Source organism: Cebus imitator, unplaced genomic scaffold, assembly GCF_001604975.1.
Source record: "Cebus imitator isolate Cc_AM_T3 unplaced genomic scaffold, Cebus_imitator-1.0 Scaffold246, whole genome shotgun sequence".
Taxonomy (NCBI): domain Eukaryota; kingdom Metazoa; phylum Chordata; class Mammalia; order Primates; family Cebidae; genus Cebus; species Cebus imitator.
This window is the reverse complement of record NW_016107561.1, coordinates 2796073-2805923: the sequence shown is the minus strand read 5'-3', so window position 1 is coordinate 2805923 and position 9851 is coordinate 2796073. Positions and strand designations below refer to the sequence as shown.

The window sequence follows — 9851 nt, the reverse complement described above, 5'->3', positions numbered from 1 at the left end:
TTTTTTTTTTTTTTTTTAAAAAAAAGGGTTTGAATAAGAATATATAAGGGGGTGTATTCAGAATTTTCAAGTTAGCTCTGGATTTCGCCATTAATCAATCACATTCTTTGTTATATAGCCCACCCACATTAAAAAGAGGCATAAAAGTTAGGAATGACTGAAAGGGCAACTGTAAACCAAATATGTTTTTCAATGATCAGATTTAATTTAATATTGGTATGAACATTGGCATATCAAAAATGAAAAGCAAGGAAGAAGAAACATTAATATATTAAGACAAGGCAAATTCCCTGCACTGATTTTTGTAGGGCTTAAAATTGTTCAGCATAATTCAGAAAGAAGAGGAAGCCTTAGGATGTATGGCCAAGAAAAGCACAGAAAAATCTCTCTGCAGTGCACTTGCATGTTTAAAGCTGATTATTGTATTTTTCATCTGGAGAGACTCAGTGTTCATTAGGGTCTTGTGTCCCTAGGCAGGAGATGCTGAGCATAATTGGAGTTTCTATTTGATTGGGCAATATAGTCTAGAGAAGAAACTGGGGTAAAGATAATTAATAGCTTGCTAACAAAGTCTGACAGCCACAAGATTTCAACCAAATTTATTTCACACTGCTTCATTTAGCTCTGAAAAAGTTTTGATAGAATTGTAGGCTCCTTAATTAACACTTGAAAGCAAAAGAAACATACCTTCTATTTTGCTGCCACATTTAGTTATGACAAATTTTCTTACAGTTTTCCTGTTTTTTGTAAAAACTTTATTTGGTATCCAATTATATATTTCACAAACATTATGTTTGGGAAGTGTTTAATTGTGCATTTTGAACCTAGTCATAATTGATTTTAAATGGTGGGGTGCAGCAAAATGAAAAGCCCAATTAATAACTGGTAGACAGTTATACAGAATCACTATATTAATAAATTCACTTTGTTTATTGATTCACTAATATTTTGCTGATCCTTGAACTTGATGTGTTTTGGCTATGCTCTTCAAAAAATCAAATTTTAGTCTTCTTAGTTAAATGCATGTGTTTTTGTAGCCCTGTTTTTATTTCAGGGTAATAAATAGATGTACGTTTGTTTGTGTGTGTTTGTATCTATGTGTCCAAACTTAGTAGGATATCTCTGATTTAATTTTCTCATGATTAAAACCTGGCATATTATCATTAATATTTGTAGTAGTTGGTAATATTGATATTATTGTGGTACTTTTAAAGGATTAACTTTTCTTTACTCATTTCAAAAGAGATGAGTATTAGTCATCTGTCATTTTGGGTCAGGTATAAGTGATTCTCCCTGAATATAGGCAAATTTATTCTTTATGTTTATGCTGGTCAGGATATTTTTATTCAGTTAGAGATAAATGAAAGGCATTGCTACAGCTGAAGGACTTTTCTAGTGGCTTAATTTATTTTGTTTCTGGATAATAAAATAATATAGATGGGCATTTTAAAGAAGACAGATTTATTAAGAAAATTTAAAATAGCCTTATTATTAAAACCATTAGAGAATTTGGACTAACAATTGAAAAAATGTTCTTTTCTTTTGAATTCTAAATAAAATAATAAAAACAAACCCCCCAGATGCTGAGAAGACATGGGCCTGTTGCACTCTTTACCTATATGCAACCATTTTGTTTCAGACCTAATTCAGTGAAAAAAAAAATTTTTGAGAAGATACATTTAACTACCTTTTTCAAGTTTTGTAGTATAAATGCATTTCTTCCAATATAAGATTTTCCTATTATAAGTTGCAAAGAATGGATGCTCTACAAAACCCACTTGATGAGGGCTCTACTCATTTATTTTTCTTTCCTGCCACCCCAAACTCACTGCATACATCAGGCATAGCTTCCAGGGTCAGCTTTGTTAGTTTTTCTGAGCAGACTTAGCCATTTGCTATGCTAGTCACATACTGCACTTGCCCAAGCAATGGGTTTTGGCGTTCTACTGAAGAGGGAATATGGTTTGGGAATATGGTCTCCCCCTCCTCTGAGTTCAATTTACTAGTTGAGATTTGCAAGCCTGAAATGCTTGAAGCAGCTCAGGCACAATAGCAGTGCAAGCTTTAAAATCTAGGTGTAGCTGTTAATCCTTTACAGAGGCACATAAGTCTCCAGGAGTAGCTCGGCTAGCTGTGAGCAAGATGTATGCTTTTCATGTACTGCGTATTCATGGGTTGAGGGATTATTGATTTTCTTTCACAGTTGTAAAAACAGCAATTGGTGATCATACCACACATACAGTACACACCAAGTTAGCAAGACCTTTTGCTTTTCTATCTTTGAAGAATTTCCTTGTATTCTTTAATATTTAATATTGAACTTTCCAACGTGCTGCTTTCCATAAGGCTCTTTTTAAATAGCAATTACTCAAGACAGAAAATAGCTACTTATTTATCTTTTATAAATGAAAGAAGGTTCTAAGAAACTTCTTGCGTTTGGCCATATAGTGAAATTTTTCTTTTCTGGCTTGCACGCACATATATTGCTCGTTCTGGTGACAGAGCAAACGTTCCTATTCGGATTTCTCATAGTATCGAGCCGTTTCTCTCTAGAGAGTAAAACCAAGCAAACTTTCTGGGACAATCATAAGAAAAAACATGGAAAACACTTACCAGGAAGACGAGAAAAAGCAATCCTATATACACTGCCGCTATAGCTGTAATTCCATTGACTGTGAATTGGAGTAATAGCCCTCCCCCGTCTCCTAAGCTCTGCGTCCAGTCCGCACAAAGCCCACGGCAGCTGCAGGCTGAGCTTGTCCTGCTTCAGATCACTCCTACACTGAGGAGTGAGCGAAGGAGAGCCTTCCAGTTTACTGCACACAGCCCACCTCCAAGTCTGAAGTTTAAAGCTTCACCTCGCAGTGGTTGAAGAAGGGGGTGATGTCATAGATGGGCAGGACTTAGCCAAGCTCTTGTTCAGTGAGGTAACTGGATAATCAGACAGATGAGCTTTGCAAACGCTAGAGGGGGCGAGAGCAGCCGAAATGAGGCATCAGCCTGCCAAAGCTAGGATGCCATTTGGTTTGTAGGCAGCCCTTTGGAATCTCAACATTTTCTAAAGTTTACTACAAGGTAGTGGTAGCATACTTATCTATTTTTTAAAAAACATGTTAGAAATATATTTTTAAGATCACAGTAGAAAAATACAGGTTTCCTTTTCTTTTTAAGCCGTCTGTATTGAAAAGAAGTTAACCAAAGTTAAATTAGTTTTATTATTCACTAGCTACGATAATGTTATAATTGCAGAAGATGTAGGCCAATAATCTCAACTGTGAATATTTTTTTCAACAAATGAATAAAAAGCGGGTTCAAACATATACATCAGGGCCAGGCACGGTGGCTCAGCACTGTAATCCCAGCACTTTGGGAGGCCGAGGCAGGCGGATCACCTGAGGTCAGGAGTTCAAGACCAGCCTGACCAACATAGAGAAATGCCGTCTCTACTAAAAATACAAAATTAGCTGACGTGGTGGCACATGCCTTGTAATCCCAGCTACTCCGGAGGCTGAGGCAGGAGAATTGCTTGAACCTGGGAGGCGGAGGTTACGGTGAGCCGAGATTGTGCCATTGCACTCCAGCCTGGGCAACAAGAGCGAAACTCCGTCTAAAAAAATATGTATATATAGAGATAGATAGATAGATAGATAGATTCATTTAGGGGAAGGGCAATAAGAATGCCAAAAGATTTTTTTTAGTGGTAGTAAATGGTCTGTTCTTTTGGAGGTAAAGAAGTTACTATTCTCTGTTTTAGAAAATGTAAGTAAGTTTTATGTACTTGTACTTGTTTATATTCTTTAAAATGGATTATTTATATTTAAGGATCCCCCAATAAAATATTTTTTAAAAATTGAAAAGAATGTTTTCCTTTCTAAATGTTTTGCTGATCTGAGAATGGGTTCCGATATAAAGATCTTAAGAAAAATCTTTCAGGGTGGTTTGCCTGGATTGAAATTATTTTATTTTATCTAAGATACATGAATAAACACTGGACAGTTGTTAAGATGTGAAGATTATAAATTTCTATGCCTAATAAACAATTATACTTTTATTTTTAATTGTGATTTTTGTAGACTGATTTCTGCTATTTGGTCAACAGTTTCTTTGTGCCCATAAGTTTTCCACCAAATAAGTGTATTTTACTTGTTCATGTTGCTAGTAAGAATTTAGCTTTTATATTTGCCTGGAGGACAATTTCCTTAAACTAATATCTTCATTTGCTTTATTCTTAGAGGTTCATGACTTTCTCCTTTGTTCTTTCTCAAATTTTCCCTGCATGTTTGTTTCTGAAGAAGGCCAGCTAATAGTCTTTCCCAGGAGTATTTGATTGTGGTCTCTTCATTAGCTTCCTTTAGTTTATCTATTTATATGTTTGTTTGATAGCAGTTTGGCCTTCTGAGTTCTCTTCCAAGAATGGGTGATATCAAAGTAGGTGAACCCTTGGTAAGAAATGTTTTGACCCTGTTGTTCTATGATTGGACTTTTATGGGCCTCAGAGGACAGACCTATTAAATCTAGGAGTTTCAGATTCTAATGTCTATTGAAAAGCCAATTTCTTTAAACTGCTGTGTAGTACAATTAAACTGATATTCAGATGCTGAATTTTGGAAGGAAAGGGAAGTGGGAATAACAGATAATCACTTTAAAAAGGGTGGATTCTTTTCTGTTACCATGAAACAAACACATGGATTAAATTATTTTATGAAATAATTCTTTCTAGAAGCCATTTTCAGGTGAGAGTTGGCTCTATTTAAAAAGGAAATTTTTGCCTCGTCAAATTCCTGTGGATTATATCCATATTTAATCACTTTTGTCTTCATTCAGGCAGGCCTTAAACAGAAAAGAAAGATCAATTGGTGATTTGGGTTATAGGTATCAAAAATAAATTGTACTGGCCTGGGAGTTAGGAGTTGGGAGATTTCCCTTCCCTGGGCTGCTATTTGTTATATGACTTCATATTTATTGCCCTAGGCTTTGGTTTCCTTACATGACAAATAAAGGCAGCAAGAATTTATTGAATGCCAATTATTTATTGTTGCTTTCTTTCCCCCTTTTAAGTTGTGGATTAAAATGTAGGATAAGGAAAGAAATTGTGAAAATATATTCTATATAGGGATACTGACTTTGGAGGCAAACTCTTAGTAGAATCTCTGGCTTCTTATTCTGTCCAAAAATACATACTCTTTTGCTGCCTACATGTTTTTTCACTTCCTGCTTTTGTCAGCTACCTGAAATGCTGCTAGTTGGAGGTGAGCTTATAATAATATGTGCCCCCTTTGAAATAGTATGTACAACCTCTGGAAACATGAGGTTATCATGAGTTACTTCAGATTGCTCTCCTCTTTTGTTTTCTAAGGCACATTGGCTACTATGAGGGGATGACTGTTTTGGTTGAAGGGGAAGGGATGCTGGCAAGCTTTGTCATGAAGCCCTTTAGGCTGTGACAGGAAGGGAGGAGCTGAAATCTCACAGCAGGAAGGATTCAGCTCAGGGTGGAGGACAACCAGTGTAATAAACCTGGGCAGTTTAAGAACATGGGCTTCAGAGACTAGCAAACTGGGTTCCATGTGGGCTTTGCCACATGACTGTAGGCAAATTACTTAGTCTCTTTGAGTTTATTAGTGCAGTGCCTGACCATTAGTAAGTGCTCAATAAAATGTTAGCTGTCAGTATTTAAGATGGGGGACATCCAAGCCCTTGGAATAAAAAGGATGCTAAGAATGGAAGAGGAATGCTCAAAGGAAAGTAGGACAGGGCCAATAACAGATTTTTAAAAATTTTCCTTTGAAGTAATTTTATAGCCAGTAAATGGAGGTGAGTAAGAGAGGAATAGCAGAGCATTTTATTGATTTTTTTTTCCTCTCGTACTTATGCATCTCATGACCTCATGTTCCCAGAACTTAACACATAGTTGAGTTCTAGTAGATGTTTTCGGTTGAAAGGGTGTTTTCTGTAGTTTTGCATTTTGTTCTGTTTTGTTGGCTAACCTATGAATCTAACATAGTGCACAAGAAAATGCATTTCAGATTGAAAGCAACTGGTTTGGAAATGAACATCAATAACATATCCCAGTTTTAAAACTCTAAGACTATCTAAACTTGTCATCTCAAAGGATTTTGTGGGGTTCTTTGTTTTTATGAGAAGATGTGAGATGTTTCCTAGTGGACATGAGAGGAGATTATATTTGGAATTGCATTTCCCAGGTTCTGCTATTTATTTGTATATCGAGACAAAAAATGAAAAAACAACATACACGCAGAAGCCTCAAATCTGTCTTTTAGTAACCAACTACCAGCTGAAACTGACTAAAATACACAATCATTTCATGGAACAATATAATTCAGGTCTGTCTAGAGTTAAGCTACCTCATTCACACATTCATTCATTCATTCTTCACACATTCATTCATTCATCAGATACATATTTATTGACTCCCTGTGCAAAAGAAACTAATAGGACGATATGATCCCCAGACCACCTCCAACTATGAAGTTCTGAGATTTAATCTTAGAAGATATTAAGGTTCTTTTAAGTCTAAGAAACGTTCTTCATGATTTTCCTTTCCTTCAGCATTCTTCATGAGAATAAAATCTTCAAAACTGTGTAAAGAAAAAACAGTTCATACTTTTGATAAATTAAGCATCTTGGACTGTTATTTGAGATTCTTTTGGTTGCAGGTCATTGAAGATCTAAGCCTTACCTGCAAAATCAGTCATTAGAATCTATAGTGCATGTAACTGAAAAGTTAAAATGTATAGTATGACTTCAGGTAAAGCCTGATACAGTAGCTTAAAATATGTCAGTAAGAATGCAGTTTCTCTCTGGCTCTCTGTCCTGCCTTTCTCAGTGTCAGCAGCCTCCTCAGGCTATATACAGTGGACCTTTGGCAGCTCTGGATTTCCTCTTAGGCAATAACAGTTCCACATATCACATTCTTATAACATAATGTTCAAGGGAGAGAAGCATCCTCCAAAAACCCCTGCACAGAGCCCTGGGGTTCACTGTTTCTCATTTTCTTAAACTTGATCACAGATTCATTCCGGAACCTATTACGTGGAATGGGAAGATATGCTGGTGAGCTTAAGTCCACTGCAGAAGCTGTAGATAAGGCTAGCCTTACTTAAACACACAACTGAGAATGGAGGAGAGGCCATGACCCAAAGGAAAATGGGGTACCCTTAAGTTGAGAAAAATGCTAAGGATAAGCTCGTTTTCAGAGGTTTTGGCATGCTGAGACTTGGGCATATTTTATACATTTATAAACTTGAAACTTCTCTTTTTCTCTTCTTTTTTTTTTCTTAAGCTGGAGTTTCTGTTAAAATTGCCAAAACATCTTTAAAAAATATTCTATTTGTAGACCCTCTTAAGTCTAGCCCAGATTTTTCTGTCAACAGGTAGTGATGCGTGTCAGGACACATCAGTGCTACATCTTAGTATAAGCCTATAGGATGTTAATAAAATATAGAGAGAGTGCCCATTCAGCTATCTGTAATTCTGTGAAGTCGGGCCAGATGCTTAATGCACCAGTTAGAAACTATACCACATCTTTCTGAACAATTCTAAAGGGTACTGGAGAAATAATTAGATTTTAGCAGGTCACAGATGCCTTAGAATAACAAAAGGTTTTTAAAATGCTATATTAAACTCTTCTTTTGTTCTAATATTTGCCTTTTATTAGTCAACACTTAAAATGTACCTAAAAACAATCACATAACCCTTTTAACCATATTTCCAAAACATTCTGCACTGGAATGAGATCTGTCGTTACAGCACTTGAAACAGAAATCAAAGTAAAATCAGAATGGTTATTTTCCTGCCTGCCTGCCTGCTTGCCCACCCTCTGGTACACCCTTCTTTCCCCCAACACCCAAGTTAAACTGTTAAACTTTGGGGACTGGGAGAAATGCAATTAAAAATAACAGCTGAGAGAAAGTACCTCCTTGGCCTCCCAGGAAAAAAAGGAGGAATTGTGGTTCACAACAGGTTAGTATCTAGCCAAAGTGAGGGGGTGTGGCAGTGGCTGGTGCAAAACTAGAAGCCTGCTGATTCTTACTTTCTTCCCTCTTCAGCACCTCCATATATGGCCATGCAGATAGAGCATATACAACTCCAGCTGATAATAGGTCAAAGCTGTGTCCTTGACCCCTTGCCACTCCCCAGTACCCTGTCTCCTTCCCTTGCTTTAAAATGTTAAAAAAAAAAAGAAAAAAAAAAGACTTAAAATGATCCTTGAAAATTTCAGAAACTTGGAGCAAGCAGATTGAGTCAATCATTTCTATGTGATACTTTCTATGTGGTCCTAGGAAAATAACTGGAGCTCTTTGAGCCTTAGTTCCCTTATTTATGAAGACAGGGATGTGGAACCCACCTAATTTCCTATTATGGACTTCAAATAAAGTGGTACATGTAATAGTTCACTACTAAATCCGAGAAAGCACATACCAAGACTGAGTTGAACCTGTGGATAGTTGTTTTTAATCTTCATAGTGATGAGTGGGGCCAGGATCAGTTCAAAAGAAACAATTCACTAATGTTGAATTGAACTATGTGCTTTAACAATTTATCTTTGGAAATGAAATAATTTGAGAAATGCTTCTGCCTTCTTTCCTGGATGCTAGACCTTGAGATAACAGTATCTAATGCTGGTTCTGAGACTTAATTACAAATCAAAGGACAAATTCCTTATCTTTGGCAATGATTAGTATAAAATACACCTTTGGAGGAATGACTAACAGTTAATAGGAGCAGATCAATATATGTGTCTGATTATTGAGATGTGGATTAACAAGATATTATACAAGCGGATTGCCCTGAAGCATGTGGTTTTCTCTGCATAAGCAACTACTGCTGTCAGTTTGGACCAAAGTGGTCATCATTTTGAAACCATCTTACTGTTTCACTATTTCTGGAGTATTAGTGCTAACTTTAGGTATACAAATAGACTTTCTGAAAGGAAGATTTTTCTGAAACTGTCAGTTTTTTTTTTTTTTTTTTCTGGAAACTGGCTCTGTAATTCTCCTTGTATTGGAGATTACCTCTGCGATTTTCCTATAGTCTAGTACATTAATGTGCTTAATGTTGAAAGAAACATGTTTAGAGTCAAAGACTGTGTTTTCTGTTTTAACCATTTATCAATGACTGTGGAAACTGCCCCTCATTGGCACTGTCTGCAGGAAGCAGATTTACTACAATTAGCATTTATTGTCCCTTGGGAATGGATACAAATTGATTATTTGCAAGATTTTCAGGGATCAAATATCAGTTGATTAGGTTTGGATTGTGTAAATGTTTTACAATCTATTCCAAATAAAAATAAGTTAAAAATTAAGTCACATTTATCATTGGGAAATTTTCTGTAAAATATAAAGGCACTTAAATTTTCTAAGCATGATTTATGATAAATATGTTATATATTAACTAGACTCACTTAGTTCATTCTATAAATGATTAACCTCAAATTTGAGGAATTTTAAAACATTTTATAAATTTTTCACTAGTTAAGTTTTTATTTTCTTCATTTGACATTTGAAATGTATTCATGCTGGAAATTCACAAATACTTTACTAGGCTTCATATGTGTGTTTAAAAATTAAGATCTAGAGTTAACAAGTTTTATTTAAAGTACATAAATATTACAAAAATGTATTTATAGTTTAATGAGCTTTCATTCTTATGTAAAAAGTTGTTTTAAAAATTGAAGGTAGAATTGAAAAGGAATAAAAAATGTCTTACTTTTTAAAGTTATTAATTTTTGATTGGAGAAATTTGAGGAGCTTTTTAGCAGTTGTTTAATTCTCATGTTTATGTAGAAGCAACATACAACTGTTTGAGTAGCTTCCGATGCAGCCGGT

The 9851-nt window shown here is 35.5% G+C and overlaps 1 protein-coding gene across 3 annotated transcripts in view; it reads right to left on the bottom strand.

Annotated features, from left to right (window-relative positions):
* The window catches only part of FLRT3 (fibronectin leucine rich transmembrane protein 3), a 12565-nt gene extending 9693 nt beyond the window's left edge, over nucleotides 1-2872 (bottom strand). For 2 of the 3 annotated variants that reach the window (XM_017498613.2, XM_017498614.2), the window contains exon 1: nucleotides 2614-2870. The gene's annotated coding sequence lies outside the window, so the exon portion shown is untranslated. Of the gene's footprint in view, nucleotides 1-2613 lie in introns of all 3 variants that reach the window. The other variant, XM_017498615.2, reaches the window with a different exon arrangement.
* Nucleotides 2873-9851: the final 6979 nt, after the last annotated feature.